This window comes from Paramormyrops kingsleyae, unplaced genomic scaffold (assembly GCF_048594095.1).
Source record: "Paramormyrops kingsleyae isolate MSU_618 unplaced genomic scaffold, PKINGS_0.4 ups31, whole genome shotgun sequence".
In the NCBI taxonomy this organism is placed as follows: Eukaryota; Metazoa; Chordata; class Actinopteri; order Osteoglossiformes; family Mormyridae; genus Paramormyrops; species Paramormyrops kingsleyae.
This window is the reverse complement of record NW_027325969.1, coordinates 1-15,000: the sequence shown is the minus strand read 5'-3', so window position 1 is coordinate 15,000 and position 15,000 is coordinate 1. Positions and strand designations below refer to the sequence as shown.

Genomic DNA, 15,000 nt, shown 5'->3' with positions numbered 1-15,000 from the left:
CCGAAGACTGGTTGCGCTGCACACAGATGATGTCTTCCATGGTGAGTCCCAGGAGGCCGAAGAGCACCTCCCGGATGAAGCTCAGTCTCTCCGGGAAACTCTCCGGTTCCTCCTGGTGAGTCCACTTGAAGGCTGCTGTATGCCGGATGACTACGACGGTCCTGTGTGGGCTCCCGGACATCCTGGCGATGGTGGGCAAGAGAGTCCTCGGGAGCCGGGCAGGGAGTCGACGTGTCCTAGCTGGGTGCCTAAACTAATAAAAACTGGAAATAAAACCCCAAGCTCACCCTGCGGGAACGGCGGTCAAGCCACCCGAACCTGCACGTTAGGCTTGCAAGGGCTACCCAAAATAAAAAACACGCTAAAAAGAGACAACAGCTAACCCCGTGGCAGCGGCGGTCAAGCCACCTGCTGGTCACGCATTAGGTTCGCTGTTGCCTCCTCTAAAAAACCTGGCAGTAAAAAATCCCTCCAAAAAGCGCTGATAAGAACAGATACTACACTTGATCTTAGCCAAAAGGCCGAGAAGCGATACCCACAAATTGCGCCCCGCCGGGCGCCGGCATGCGGGATGCCGACGGAGCTGGCGCGGCTCAGCCCTCACCAGCCCCTCTGGCAGGTGTCGCCCGGCGAGTCCACGCGTGATCCAGGGAGACCACAGCCGCGCCACCGGGCACCTAACGCCAGCCGCTAAGCCGGGCCCAGTCTTCCTTTGACAGCAGCAGTGCAGCTCTGCTTGGGCAGAGCCTCCAAAAATACCATGAACTCATCGCTATCCCTCTCCACGGAAATCTTTAGTAAAAGGCGAAAGATTTATACGGGATGAAGAGAGACCCGAGTCGATATGGGGCCGCCGCCAAGCCCGTCGCCGTTAGCCGGGCCTGCGTGACGCCCCCGCTCGGAGTAGAATGCCCAGGGGCGTCGCAGCCGCCGTCCTCGGGGCCCCGACTCCTCCCTGTCCTCCTGTCCTCTCAAAAGACAGCAATCATTTTAACAAACATGAGGGGAAATTCAAAAGGCAAAGATGACATCATGCCTTACCTCAGCGCAGCTGTCCACCGCACAAACAGTGTGTCACCTTCCTTTAAAAAAAAAAAAAAAAAAAAAAAAAAAAAAGAAAAACGGCGGGAAACGGGGGCCACGCACAGACAGGGCCCCCCCCCTCACAGCACTCAGTCTATTAGTCACTCACTCACTCACTCACTCACTCACTCACTCACTCACTCACTCAGTCAGTCAGTCAGTCAGTCAGTCAGTTCTGCCTTTCGACAACAGGGGGCAGTAGAGGTGCACCATTCCCGGAAGCACTGCAATACCGGGTCGATGCGTGGAGCGGACGGGGCAAGCCCCACTTCCGGCTCCTTGTTCCAAAAATCCGTTTAATATGTGGTCCCCTCCATGGGGGACGTATCAGATATTAAACTGATAAGAACAGATACTACACTTGATCTTAGCCAAAAGGCCGAGAAGCGATACCCACAAATTGCGCCCCGCCGGGCGCCGGCATGCGGGATGCCGACGGAGCTGGCGCGGCTCAGCCCTCACCAGCCCCTCTGGCAGGTGTCGCCCGGCGAGTCCACGCGTGATCCAGGGAGACCACAGCCGCGCCACCGGGCACCTAACGCCAGCCGCTAAGCCGGGCCCAGTCTTCCTTTGACAGCAGCAGTGCAGCTCTGCTTGGGCAGAGCCTCCAAAAATACCATGAACTCATCGCTATCCCTCTCCACGGAAATCTTTAGTAAAAGGCGAAAGATTTATACGGGATGAAGAGAGACCCGAGTCGATATGGGGCCGCCGCCAAGCCCGTCGCCGTTAGCCGGGCCTGCGTGACGCCCCCGCTCGGAGTAGAATGCCCAGGGGCGTCGCAGCCGCCGTCCTCGGGGCCCCGACTCCTCCCTGTCCTCCTGTCCTCTCAAAAGACAGCAATCATTTTAACAAACATGAGGGGAAATTCAAAAGGCAAAGATGACATCATGCCTTACCTCAGCGCAGCTGTCCACCGCACAAACAGTGTGTCACCTTCCTTTAAAAAAAAAAAAAAAAAAAAAAAAAAAAAAGAAAAACGGCGGGAAACGGGGGCCACGCACAGACAGGGCCCCCCCCCTCACAGCACTCAGTCTATTAGTCACTCACTCACTCACTCACTCACTCACTCACTCACTCAGTCAGTCAGTCAGTCAGTCAGTCAGTCAGTTCTGCCTTTCGACAACAGGGGGCAGTAGAGGTGCACCATTCCCGGAAGCACTGCAATACCGGGTCGATGCGTGGAGCGGACGGGGCAAGCCCCACTTCCGGCTCCCTGTTCCAAAAATCCGTTTAATATGTGGTCCCCTCCATGGGGGACGTATCAGATATTAAACTGATAAGAACAGATTTTTTTTTTTTTTTTTTTTTTGTACCAGTCAGAGTTGGATACCCGTCGCTTCATCAACTCGGCCAACCTTCACTCATCATTCCGGCTATTTCAAATTCAATTACAATTTTTATTTCAATCAATAAAATATTACAATTATAATCTCCTTAAAAGGATTTCAAACAAGACATTAACACACCGTTAAAATTCAGCCCATATCAGAGTTTAAAATTTAAATATAAAATACATAAACCACACCAGACATTCAATAAATAAGCAAATATTAATCAAAAACCATTGAGTGTCAGTGGTTATTTTCAAAATCACCCCCAGGCTTAAAATCCCATTACAAAGGGTTTCCGATCCTTGTGAACTTTATGGTGTGACACTGAAAAAAAACATTAACGCACCACCAAGAAAGGCACAGTATAAGGTGCGTGCGTTCACAACTCACGTGCCACACCGACCTTCCTGGATGGAGCTCGTACTCACCAAGATGTTAGTGGGGCTATGGCCGCAGAAGGCCCTTCCACCTTTCCTTGGCCTCGTGGTAGCCCCACTGGATGATGTCCCGCTCCATCCTGAAATCCAAGTCCGCCACAATCTTTCGATATAATCCCCAGGCCCTCAAATCTGCCCCTTTATGGATGAGTGCCGACCTTGCATTCCAAAGTTCACGTTTGGTCATGCTGATCAGCAGCCACATCCGGGGCGGGAAGGGAGTCTGAGGACCTTGGGGCCACCCCATCATCACCTTATCGTAGGACAACACAAACTGCGGGTCTAGTTTCCTGCACAGGCCTTGCACTGATCTCCAGACCTCCCTGGCATACCCACAGTCCCAAAAGGCGTGCCTGAGGGTCTCCTCCTCTGAGCACTCGGGACGTGGGCAGCCTGAGTGTCTGGTCAGCTTGTGCCTGTACAGTACATCCCTGACCGGCAGCTTACCATGCACACACTGCCAGTTCAGGTCCTGCAGCCGGTTATCCAACCCCTTGGGCTGGATCCTGGTCCAGGTGTCCTTCTCCAGGCCCAGCACAGCACGGGTTCCCCTCTTCACCAGCACAGCCCGATACAGGGCTCGGTGCCTGGTGAGGGTCCCTGGGGGGAGACCTGCCGGAAGAGACTTACTCCACTTAATAGCATGGTGATAGTGGGTCGGCAGCGTCTCCGCCTTGGGCCCGGCGTTGGACCACGACGTCAACAGACGTCTCATGGGCAGGGCCAGCCACAAGTGAACAAAATACTGGTGGGGGTGTTCTAGGGGAGCCACCAGACGTGCACAGATCTGGGAGAAGAACAGGCAGTCAAGCTTGAGAGGGAAGTCAGGAACATCCCTCCCCCCACTGTCCTTTCCAAGGTACATCACTTCCCTCCTCACGTACTCATACCTGCCGCCCCAAACAAGGTTAAACACATCCTTAGTTAAGCCTCTCCGCATGAAGCGGGGCATGGGGAACACATGGGCGAGGTAGAGGAGGGTAGGAAGGATATCAACCTTCAAGGCGAGAACCTTACCCAGGAAGGACAGGGACCTGGCCTTCCACATCCCCATCTTCCGCCTGGCGATCGTCAAACGCTCTTCCCAGTTTACCCGGGCAGCACCTTTCGAAAGAAAGTTAACCCCCAACACCTTGAGAGGGCCGCCGCAGAGAGTGAGCCCCCCCGGGACGTCCTCTCTCGCCTTCCAGCTGCCAAAGTACTTGACCACCGACTTGCTAAGGTTAAGTGCAGCCCCGGAGGCCTTCCCGAACGCCTGCACCAAGCCCAGGGCGTGACCGAGCGCATGGTCCGAGCACACAAACAGAGTGGTATCGTCTGCGTACTGGGCCAGCTTTACCGTCAGGCCCCCACTCCCTGGCAGGATCAGGCCGTTGATACCTGGATGGGCACGGATGGCGCTCGCCAGCGGCTCTATATATAGAGCGTAGAGGAGGGGGGAGAGAGGGCAACCCTGCCTCACTCCACTTGACTGGGGAACCCAATCACTGAGGGAACCATTAATCGACACATGGCTACCAACCTCAGTATAAAGCGCATGAACCCATCCCAAGAACTTAGGCCCAAAACCTAGCCTGCTCAATACCCCAAACAGGAAGCAGTGGTCCACTCGGTCAAACGCCTTCTCCTGGTCCAAGCTAACGAGTGCCAGAGGGACATTCCTGTCCTCAGCCCAGGCGATCGCGTCCCGAATTAAATGTAAATTCCAAGTCGCAGATCGACCCGGGACCCCGCAAGTCTGGTCACTATGGACCAGGTGGGTCATGGCCTTTTTTAGGCGCTCAGTTAGGGTCTTTGCTATGATCTTTGCATCTACGCAAAGCATTGTCAGGGGTCTCCAGTTGCCAAGTTCGGCACGATCGCCCTTCTTGTACAACAAAGACAAGACCCCTGACCGCATGCTCTTGGTGAGCATGCCCTGACGCTGCACGTCCTCAGCCACTTCTAGCAGCTCCGGCCCGAGGACTTCCCAAAACGTGGAATAGAATTCCACGGGGAGTCCATCGAGACCAGGAACTTTGCGCCGGTTCATTTTGCCTAGCACCTCAGTCAGCTCGGCTAGAGTGAAGGGGGCATCTAAGCTGTCCCTTGCCTCACTGGGAAGACTAGGTTTGAGTTTAGATAAAAACTGCTCCCCTAGCTCAGGTTCGGTCTCCCTTTTCTTAAAAAGGTCACCGTAAAAACATTTAGCAACCTCCAGCATCCGGGCCGAATCGGAGACCAGGTTGCCTCCTTGGTCCCGGAGGGCAGTGAAACACTTTTCCTCACGGGCCAGTTTCACCTTATTAAAGAAGAAGGCTGTACATTTCTCATTCTCCTCCCTTTCCAAAGCCCTGGCCCAAAACAAGGAGGCCGCAGCCGATTGCTCGTGCAGGCCCCTCAGCTTAGCTTTGGCTGCCTGCACCTCCTCAAAGTTAAAAGCCCCTCCGTTGTTGTGGCGGGCATACTCCCTCTGCAGCCTGGTCTCTAGCCGTTGGATTTCGTAAAGCCTTTTAGCTTTACGCTGGCCGCAATAGTGGATAGCTAGAGCTCTAACCCTCTCTTTTACGCTCTCCCACCATGCAGCCGTGGAGACGTAGGCTGCCTTACAGCCCCGCCACGCAGTAAAATGATCCAGGAAGAGAGACCTAAAGTCTCTCTCTTCTAAGATCTCCACGTTCAGCTTCCAATAGCCCCTCCCGAAGGTAGGGGCGTCAATGGAAACTGTGGCCTCGACCGATGTATGGTCCGAGTACCACCGTGGAGACCTCAAAACCTTCCTAAAAACAACAGAGGGCGAAGCTAAAATATAATCAATACGGCTGCTGGCCCCACGACTGTTGTGCCAGGTATGGCCCGGATCTGTGGGGTTGCACGTTTTAAAACCATCAGAGAGGTTGAGGCTGCGGATCAAATTCCTAAAATGTTTAGTGCTGACATCCCCTTTCCCTTCTAAAAAAGTATTGAAGTCCCCTCCTAAAATTATGTGTCTATTAGTGACACAAAACTGGGCCAGCTCCTCAAAAAGCGCAATGCGGGACGAGGCCTCCACTGGAGCGTAAACGCACATCGCCCGGATGTGCTGACCTCTCCAGGTGGCGTCCACTCCCAAAACCCTTCCCTGCACTACAGTGAAGGTACTCACATTCTCAAAGGCCCGGTCACCAAAAAGGATGCCGACGCCTGAAGAATGGACACCACCAACGCTCCAGCAGGACTTACCCCTCTTCCACGCTTGTGAGAAAAGAGCCACGTCCCGCTGGTCCCTGAGGTGGACTTCCTGCAAGAAACAGAGATTGAAAGGGGAGGATGTCAGTTCATCAAAGACCGCGGCCCTTTTGACTGGGTTCCTCAACCCTCTGACGTTAACAGTAAAAATTTTAAAACCAGCCATGGGGGGATTAAAAGAAGAATAAAACAATAAGACATTAAAACCATAAAAATTTTTAAAAACTATAAACCCTAAAACCAGCTATTAAGACCCCTGTTCCCCCTCCCCACTCATGCCCAGAATTTTCCCCAGCATGGAGTCCTCCAGGTAGGCCTGGTCGTTTGGTGAAACCTCCAGGCCCGAAAAGGTAATGTCCTCCTGGGGAAGGGCTGGGGACAACATTGACAAATTCCAACTTATATCTTCTGTTTTGGGGGCGGGGGGCGATACGACCTGTACAGGGGCCTCAGCTGGGGGCGCCGCCTCCTTGGGGGTACCTGTTGCCTCCTCTGCTTCCTTCCTCGTCTTCTTAGTTTTGTCCTTGGGGTCACCCTTCTTCTTCCTTTTGGTGACCCCGGCCCGGGCCTGCGGGGACTGCCCAGCCTGAGCCCGGGGCCCCTCAGCCCCCAACGGGGTCTTCACTGGGGACCTGGCCACTTCTTCCTGGGCCCCCACTGACCTCTCCTGAGGCCCCCCTGGCTTTGGGGCAGGGAGCAGCTCCCGGTCCGGCACCCGCCTCACCTGCCCACCACCCGCCAGAACGCCCGCATAGGAGCGCTGGGGGCAGACACGGGCCAGGTGCTCCTCGCTGCTACAGTGGCGGCAACGTTGGGGGCCCTTACAGTCCTTAGCCATGTGCCCGGGCTCAAGGCAGTTACGGCACTTAAGGTCCGGGCAGTCCTCCGCCTTGTGTCCCTGGCCCTGGCACGACCGGCAGAAGGTAGGCTGACCAGTGTAGAACAGGTACCCCCTGTTGGGCCCGATGGAAAAGTAGGCTGGGGGATGAAGATATCCCCCCTTTCCATCCGGCCGCAGTCGCACCTGAAACTGGCGGCGCCCATTCCACACACCCAGCTCGTCCCGGACGTCTCTGTGTCCTGGTAAAACCTCAACGTGTTTAGTGAGGAAATGGCAGACGGCCTCCGCCGACACGTAAGGATTGAACACATGCACCGTTACCACCCGCTTGTCCGTAAACCACAAGGGCTCAACCGAGTACATATTCAAGAGCGGGTGGTCGGACTTGCTCTGCTCCAGCACCCTCCGGTATGCCTCCTCAGAGGCCAAGGTAACATCCAGAAACCTCTGGGGATGGTTCCTCTGGACGCAGATCAGGTCCTCCAGCTTAAAGCCCAGCACACCAAAGACAACCTCCCGGATGAAGAAGACCCTGTCGTGAAACTGGGCCTCTCCATCCAGGTTCCTCCAACGGAACCGGGCCGTGTTAAGCAGACCGCCACCTACCATCGGACCCGGTCCGGAGGAGGGGGTCGTCCCGGCCACTGGAGCCGCCGCTGGGGCCGTCACTGCCGTCCTGGGAGCCGTAGCTGCCATCCTCCAGCTGTGGTGCTCCGGCATCAGCCGTCCCACTCGGAGTGGAGCAAGGCGCAGTGTTCCAGAGGTCCTTCCGCCGTAGTCCAAGACGAGCTGAGCTAAAAACTAGACTAAAAAATAAAATAATAAAAGTGAATAAAAACAAACAAGGGCTGAAAAACACTAAAACAGGATACCAAGGTTCACCCCGTGGCAGCGGCGGTCAGGCCACCTGCTGGGCACGCATTAGGATCCCCTTGGTATCCGCTAAACTAAAAAACACGACGGGTAAAACGGCTAAGAAAAACGCCAAAAGTTTTTAAAAACTTGATCTTAGCCAAAAGGCCGAGAAGCGATACCCACAAATTGCGCCCCGCCGGGCGCCGGCATGCGGGATGCCGACGGAGCTGGCGCGGCTCAGCCCTCACCAGCCCCTCTGGCAGGTGTCGCCCGGCGAGTCCACGCGTGATCCAGGGAGACCACAGCCGCGCCACCGGGCACCTAACGCCAGCCGCTAAGCCGGGCCCAGTCTTCCTTTGACAGCAGCAGTGCAGCTCTGCTTGGGCAGAGCCTCCAAAAATACCATGAACTCATCGCTATCCCTCTCCACGGAAATCTTTAGTAAAAGGCGAAAGATTTATACGGGATGAAGAGAGACCCGAGTCGATATGGGGCCGCCGCCAAGCCCGTCGCCGTTAGCCGGGCCTGCGTGACGCCCCCGCTCGGAGTAGAATGCCCAGGGGCGTCGCAGCCGCCGTCCTCGGGGCCCCGACTCCTCCCTGTCCTCCTGTCCTCTCAAAAGACAGCAATCATTTTAACAAACATGAGGGGAAATTCAAAAGGCAAAGATGACATCATGCCTTACCTCAGCGCAGCTGTCCACCGCACAAACAGTGTGTCACCTTCCTTTAAAAAAAAAAAAAAAAAAAAAAAAAAAAAAGAAAAACGGCGGGAAACGGGGGCCACGCACAGACAGGGCCCCCCCCCTCACAGCACTCAGTCTATTAGTCACTCACTCACTCACTCACTCACTCACTCACTCACTCACTCACTCAGTCAGTCAGTCAGTCAGTCAGTCAGTCAGTTCTGCCTTTCGACAACAGGGGGCAGTAGAGGTGCACCATTCCCGGAAGCACTGCAATACCGGGTCGATGCGTGGAGCGGACGGGGCAAGCCCCACTTCCGGCTCCCTGTTCCAAAAATCCGTTTAATATGTGGTCCCCTCCATGGGGGACGTATCAGATATTAAACTGATAAGAACAGATACTACACTTGATCTTAGCCAAAAGGCCGAGAAGCGATACCCACAAATTGCGCCCCGCCGGGCGCCGGCATGCGGGATGCCGACGGAGCTGGCGCGGCTCAGCCCTCACCAGCCCCTCTGGCAGGTGTCGCCCGGCGAGTCCACGCGTGATCCAGGGAGACCACAGCCGCGCCACCGGGCACCTAACGCCAGCCGCTAAGCCGGGCCCAGTCTTCCTTTGACAGCAGCAGTGCAGCTCTGCTTGGGCAGAGCCTCCAAAAATACCATGAACTCATCGCTATCCCTCTCCACGGAAATCTTTAGTAAAAGGCGAAAGATTTATACGGGATGAAGAGAGACCCGAGTCGATATGGGGCCGCCGCCAAGCCCGTCGCCGTTAGCCGGGCCTGCGTGACGCCCCCGCTCGGAGTAGAATGCCCAGGGGCGTCGCAGCCGCCGTCCTCGGGGCCCCGACTCCTCCCTGTCCTCCTGTCCTCTCAAAAGACAGCAATCATTTTAACAAACATGAGGGGAAATTCAAAAGGCAAAGATGACATCATGCCTTACCTCAGCGCAGCTGTCCACCGCACAAACAGTGTGTCACCTTCCTTTAAAAAAAAAAAAAAAAAAAAAAAAAAAAAAGAAAAACGGCGGGAAACGGGGGCCACGCACAGACAGGGCCCCCCCCCTCACAGCACTCAGTCTATTAGTCACTCACTCACTCACTCACTCACTCACTCACTCACTCACTCAGTCAGTCAGTCAGTCAGTTCTGCCTTTCGACAACAGGGGGCAGTAGAGGTGCACCATTCCCGGAAGCACTGCAATACCGGGTCGATGCGTGGAGCGGACGGGGCAAGCCCCACTTCCGGCTCCCTGTTCCAAAAATCCGTTTAATATGTGGTCCCCTCCATGGGGGACGTATCAGATATTAAACTGATAAGAACAGATACTACACTTGATCTTAGCCAAAAGGCCGAGAAGCGATACCCACAAATTGCGCCCCGCCGGGCGCCGGCATGCGGGATGCCGACGGAGCTGGCGCGGCTCAGCCCTCACCAGCCCCTCTGGCAGGTGTCGCCCGGCGAGTCCACGCGTGATCCAGGGAGACCACAGCCGCGCCACCGGGCACCTAACGCCAGCCGCTAAGCCGGGCCCAGTCTTCCTTTGACAGCAGCAGTGCAGCTCTGCTTGGGCAGAGCCTCCAAAAATACCATGAACTCATCGCTATCCCTCTCCACGGAAATCTTTAGTAAAAGGCGAAAGATTTATACGGGATGAAGAGAGACCCGAGTCGATATGGGGCCGCCGCCAAGCCCGTCGCCGTTAGCCGGGCCTGCGTGACGCCCCCGCTCGGAGTAGAATGCCCAGGGGCGTCGCAGCCGCCGTCCTCGGGGCCCCGACTCCTCCCTGTCCTCCTGTCCTCTCAAAAGACAGCAATCATTTTAACAAACATGAGGGGAAATTCAAAAGGCAAAGATGACATCATGCCTTACCTCAGCGCAGCTGTCCACCGCACAAACAGTGTGTCACCTTCCTTTAAAAAAAAAAAAAAAAAAAAAAAAAAAAAAGAAAAACGGCGGGAAACGGGGGCCACGCACAGACAGGGCCCCCCCCCTCACAGCACTCAGTCTATTAGTCACTCACTCACTCACTCACTCACTCACTCACTCACTCAGTCAGTCAGTCAGTCAGTCAGTCAGTTCTGCCTTTCGACAACAGGGGGCAGTAGAGGTGCACCATTCCCGGAAGCACTGCAATACCGGGTCGATGCGTGGAGCGGACGGGGCAAGCCCCACTTCCGGCTCCCTGTTCCAAAAATCCGTTTAATATGTGGTCCCCTCCATGGGGGACGTATCAGATATTAAACTGATAAGAACAGATACTACACTTGATCTTAGCCAAAAGGCCGAGAAGCGATACCCACAAATTGCGCCCCGCCGGGCGCCGGCATGCGGGATGCCGACGGAGCTGGCGCGGCTCAGCCCTCACCAGCCCCTCTGGCAGGTGTCGCCCGGCGAGTCCACGCGTGATCCAGGGAGACCACAGCCGCGCCACCGGGCACCTAACGCCAGCCGCTAAGCCGGGCCCAGTCTTCCTTTGACAGCAGCAGTGCAGCTCTGCTTGGGCAGAGCCTCCAAAAATACCATGAACTCATCGCTATCCCTCTCCACGGAAATCTTTAGTAAAAGGCGAAAGATTTATACGGGATGAAGAGAGACCCGAGTCGATATGGGGCCGCCGCCAAGCCCGTCGCCGTTAGCCGGGCCTGCGTGACGCCCCCGCTCGGAGTAGAATGCCCAGGGGCGTCGCAGCCGCCGTCCTCGGGGCCCCGACTCCTCCCTGTCCTCCTGTCCTCTCAAAAGACAGCAATCATTTTAACAAACATGAGGGGAAATTCAAAAGGCAAAGATGACATCATGCCTTACCTCAGCGCAGCTGTCCACCGCACAAACAGTGTGTCACCTTCCTTTAAAAAAAAAAAAAAAAAAAAAAAAAGAAAAACGGCGGGAAACGGGGGCCACGCACAGACAGGGCCCCCCCCCTCACAGCACTCAGTCTATTAGTCACTCACTCACTCACTCACTCACTCACTCACTCACTCACTCAGTCAGTCAGTCAGTCAGTTCTGCCTTTCGACAACAGGGGGCAGTAGAGGTGCACCATTCCCGGAAGCACTGCAATACCGGGTCGATGCGTGGAGCGGACGGGGCAAGCCCCACTTCCGGCTCCCTGTTCCAAAAATCCGTTTAATATGTGGTCCCCTCCATGGGGGACGTATCAGATATTAAACTGATAAGAACAGATACTACACTTGATCTTAGCCAAAAGGCCGAGAAGCGATACCCACAAATTGCGCCCCGCCGGGCGCCGGCATGCGGGATGCCGACGGAGCTGGCGCGGCTCAGCCCTCACCAGCCCCTCTGGCAGGTGTCGCCCGGCGAGTCCACGCGTGATCCAGGGAGACCACAGCCGCGCCACCGGGCACCTAACGCCAGCCGCTAAGCCGGGCCCAGTCTTCCTTTGACAGCAGCAGTGCAGCTCTGCTTGGGCAGAGCCTCCAAAAATACCATGAACTCATCGCTATCCCTCTCCACGGAAATCTTTAGTAAAAGGCGAAAGATTTATACGGGATGAAGAGAGACCCGAGTCGATATGGGGCCGCCGCCAAGCCCGTCGCCGTTAGCCGGGCCTGCGTGACGCCCCCGCTCGGAGTAGAATGCCCAGGGGCGTCGCAGCCGCCGTCCTCGGGGCCCCGACTCCTCCCTGTCCTCCTGTCCTCTCAAAAGACAGCAATCATTTTAACAAACATGAGGGGAAATTCAAAAGGCAAAGATGACATCATGCCTTACCTCAGCGCAGCTGTCCACCGCACAAACAGTGTGTCACCTTCCTTTAAAAAAAAAAAAAAAAAAAAAAAAAAAAAAGAAAAACGGCGGGAAACGGGGGCCACGCACAGACAGGGCCCCCCCCCTCACAGCACTCAGTCTATTAGTCACTCACTCACTCACTCACTCACTCACTCACTCACTCAGTCAGTCAGTCAGTCAGTCAGTCAGTTCTGCCTTTCGACAACAGGGGGCAGTAGAGGTGCACCATTCCCGGAAGCACTGCAATACCGGGTCGATGCGTGGAGCGGACGGGGCAAGCCCCACTTCCGGCTCCCTGTTCCAAAAATCCGTTTAATATGTGGTCCCCTCCATGGGGGACGTATCAGATATTAAACTGATAAGAACAGATTTTTTTTTTTTTTTTTTTTTTTTTTATTCATCTTTAATCAACATTTCTGCATACAATCTAAAACCAACACATAAAACTATAAAGACATTTATCACACTACCCATAATAAGCTAACTTCAACACTAAAAGAAATACACATATAAATCACACTCCTAACCTATTCAATCATAAAACAACAACATATATAACACATATTATAAAACAATCATATAATACCACATACATAAAACTTCTAAAATACTTCAACCCTACAACACCATTACAACACACGTTAAAACAGTATTAAATACATAAATACAGCAGAAATCCTAAAATGTCTAAAAAGGTAAAACACTATCATCATCAACAATATCCCCATTAAAACTAAGGTCCCCCCCCGACTCGGCAGCAACTAAAAAAGAGCGTTCATTAGCAAAGTCCTGCTGCCCTGCATAAAAACGTCTCTCTTGGGGGGAGACCAAAACACTTTGCAGATCAATTAGCTCTAAGGGGAAGATCGCTTCTCGGCCTAAAGCAGTGTCCTCGTTCCTCCGGGCCTTCTTCCTCCTCCTGCATTGGACAAACCTGGAGGGAGAGGTTGCGCGCTTTTCAGCCACGGCCACTTGACCCTTACCAGGGGACTCCACCGAAGCGCTGGAAGCCGTGGACTCCCCATCAGCACCGGCGAAGGGCTGTTCCTCGCTGTTCTCAGCTCCCCTCTCGGCTCCCCCGTGCATCTCAGCGCAGCCCGGCAGTGCCTGCTGTCGGGCCCCGTCCACAGCCGAACCCCGAGCAACGGCGTCGGCCCAGGACGGTTTGCGCTGAGGGCAGCTCCGGGCCAGATGGTCCTCACCTCTGCACAGGTTACACCGGAGGGGGCCCTTGCAGTCCTTCGCCAGGTGACCGACGTCCAGGCATCTCCAGCACTTCATGGTGGTACAGGAGTCCGCGGTGTGGCCCAGGCCGTGGCACAAGCGGCAGGAGGAGGGTTGCCCGGAGTAAAAAAGGTAGCCCTTGCAACGACCTATAATAAAATAAGCAGGTGGGTGGCTATACCCGTCAGGGGAGCTAGCGTCGGGGCGCAGGCACACCCGGAACTGCCTGCGCCCAGTCCAGACACCCAGCTGGTCTCTCACGTCCCTGTGCCCAGGGACCACGTCGACAAACCTGCCCAGGAAGGCAGCCACCGCTTCAGCTGGAACGAAGGGGTCCAAGACGTGGACGGTGATCACTCTCCGGTCCAGCTTCCACAGTGGCTCCACGTCATAGAACATCCGGCGAAGCTCTTCCTCCAAGCGGCTGCATGCAGCCAACATCCTCTTATAGCCCTCTTCCGTAGTGCAAGTCACATAAAAGAAGGCCGAAGACTGGTTGCGCTGCACACAGATGATGTCTTCCATGGTGAGTCCCAGGAGGCCGAAGAGCACCTCCCGGATGAAGCACAGTCTCTCCGGGAAACTCTCCGGTTCCTCCTGGTGAGTCCACTTGAAGGCTGCTGTATGCCGGATGACTACGACGGTCCTGTGTGGGCTCCCGGACATCCTGGCGATGGTGGGCAAGAGAGTCCTCGGGAGCCGGGCAGGGAGTCGACGTGTCCTAGCTGGGTGCCTAAACTAATAAAAGCTGGAAATAAAACCCCAAGCTCACCCTGCGGGAACGGCGGTCAAGCCACCCGAACCTGCACGTTAGGCTTGCAAGGGCTACCCAAAATAAAAAAAAGCGCTAAAAGGAGACAACAGCTAGCCCCGTGGCAGCGGCGGTCAAGCCACCTGCTGGTCACGCTTTAGGTTCGCTGTTGCCTCCACTAAAAAACCTGGCAATAAAAATCCCTCCAAAAAGCAGCACTTGATCTTAGCCAAAAGGCCGAGAAGCGATACCCACAAATTGCGCCCCGCCGGGCGCCGGCATGCGGGATGCCGACGGAGCTGGCGCGGCTCAGCCCTCACCAGCCCCTCTGGCAGGTGTCGCCCGGCGAGTCCACGCGTGATCCAGGGAGACCACAGCCGCGCCACCGGGCACCTAACGCCAGCCGCTAAGCCGGGCCCAGTCTTCCTTTGACAGCAGCAGTGCAGCTCTGCTTGGGCAGAGCCTCCAAAAATACCATGAACTCATCGCTATCCCTCTCCACGGAAATCTTTAGTAAAAGGCGAAAGATTTATACGGGATGAAGAGAGACCCGAGTCGATATGGGGCCGCCGCCAAGCCCGTCGCCGTTAGCCGGGCCTGCGTGACGCCCCCGCTCGGAGTAGAATGCCCAGGGGCGTCGCAGCCGCCGTCCTCGGGGCCCCGACTCCTCCCTGTCCTCCTGTCCTCTCAAAAGACAGCAATCATTTTAACAAACATGAGGGGAAATTCAAAAGGCAAAGATGACATCATGCCTTACCTCAGCGCAGCTGTCCACCGCACAAACAGTGTGTCACCTTCCTTTAAAAAAAAAAAAAAAAAAAAAAAAAAAAAAGA

General features: G+C 55.2%; 14 non-coding genes and 2 pseudogenes across 14 annotated transcripts; all 16 read right to left on the bottom strand.

Annotated features, from left to right (window-relative positions):
* Positions 1-421: 421 nt before the first annotated feature.
* On the bottom strand, positions 422-533 carry LOC140584228 (U2 spliceosomal RNA; annotated as a pseudogene).
* Positions 534-728: 195 nt separating this feature from the next.
* Positions 729-842, bottom strand: LOC140584256 (U5 spliceosomal RNA). The gene has a single exon (XR_011986218.1). It is a non-coding gene; the product is annotated as a U5 spliceosomal RNA (small nuclear RNA).
* A 440-nt stretch (positions 843-1,282) lies between these two features.
* Positions 1,283-1,474, bottom strand: LOC140585330 (U2 spliceosomal RNA). Its single transcript, XR_011987290.1, has one exon. It is a non-coding gene; the product is annotated as a U2 spliceosomal RNA (small nuclear RNA).
* A 195-nt stretch (positions 1,475-1,669) lies between these two features.
* On the bottom strand, positions 1,670-1,783 carry LOC140584255 (U5 spliceosomal RNA). The gene has a single exon (XR_011986217.1). It is a non-coding gene; the product is annotated as a U5 spliceosomal RNA (small nuclear RNA).
* A 436-nt stretch (positions 1,784-2,219) lies between these two features.
* Positions 2,220-2,410, bottom strand: LOC140584216 (U2 spliceosomal RNA). Its single transcript, XR_011986193.1, has one exon. It is a non-coding gene; the product is annotated as a U2 spliceosomal RNA (small nuclear RNA).
* A 5,719-nt stretch (positions 2,411-8,129) lies between these two features.
* On the bottom strand, positions 8,130-8,243 carry LOC140584254 (U5 spliceosomal RNA). Its single transcript, XR_011986216.1, has one exon. It is a non-coding gene; the product is annotated as a U5 spliceosomal RNA (small nuclear RNA).
* Positions 8,244-8,687: 444 nt separating this feature from the next.
* Positions 8,688-8,879, bottom strand: LOC140584768 (U2 spliceosomal RNA). Its single transcript, XR_011986730.1, has one exon. It is a non-coding gene; the product is annotated as a U2 spliceosomal RNA (small nuclear RNA).
* A 195-nt stretch (positions 8,880-9,074) lies between these two features.
* Positions 9,075-9,188, bottom strand: LOC140584253 (U5 spliceosomal RNA). The gene has a single exon (XR_011986215.1). It is a non-coding gene; the product is annotated as a U5 spliceosomal RNA (small nuclear RNA).
* Positions 9,189-9,616: 428 nt separating this feature from the next.
* LOC140584657 (U2 spliceosomal RNA) lies at positions 9,617-9,808 on the bottom strand. The gene has a single exon (XR_011986619.1). It is a non-coding gene; the product is annotated as a U2 spliceosomal RNA (small nuclear RNA).
* Positions 9,809-10,003: 195 nt separating this feature from the next.
* Positions 10,004-10,117, bottom strand: LOC140584251 (U5 spliceosomal RNA). Its single transcript, XR_011986213.1, has one exon. It is a non-coding gene; the product is annotated as a U5 spliceosomal RNA (small nuclear RNA).
* Positions 10,118-10,549: 432 nt separating this feature from the next.
* LOC140584546 (U2 spliceosomal RNA) lies at positions 10,550-10,741 on the bottom strand. The gene has a single exon (XR_011986508.1). It is a non-coding gene; the product is annotated as a U2 spliceosomal RNA (small nuclear RNA).
* A 195-nt stretch (positions 10,742-10,936) lies between these two features.
* Positions 10,937-11,050, bottom strand: LOC140584250 (U5 spliceosomal RNA). Its single transcript, XR_011986212.1, has one exon. It is a non-coding gene; the product is annotated as a U5 spliceosomal RNA (small nuclear RNA).
* A 423-nt stretch (positions 11,051-11,473) lies between these two features.
* On the bottom strand, positions 11,474-11,665 carry LOC140584435 (U2 spliceosomal RNA). The gene has a single exon (XR_011986397.1). It is a non-coding gene; the product is annotated as a U2 spliceosomal RNA (small nuclear RNA).
* Positions 11,666-11,860: 195 nt separating this feature from the next.
* Positions 11,861-11,974, bottom strand: LOC140584249 (U5 spliceosomal RNA). The gene has a single exon (XR_011986211.1). It is a non-coding gene; the product is annotated as a U5 spliceosomal RNA (small nuclear RNA).
* A 432-nt stretch (positions 11,975-12,406) lies between these two features.
* On the bottom strand, positions 12,407-12,641 carry LOC140584188 (U2 spliceosomal RNA; annotated as a pseudogene).
* Positions 12,642-14,610: 1,969 nt separating this feature from the next.
* On the bottom strand, positions 14,611-14,724 carry LOC140584248 (U5 spliceosomal RNA). The gene has a single exon (XR_011986210.1). It is a non-coding gene; the product is annotated as a U5 spliceosomal RNA (small nuclear RNA).
* Positions 14,725-15,000: the final 276 nt, after the last annotated feature.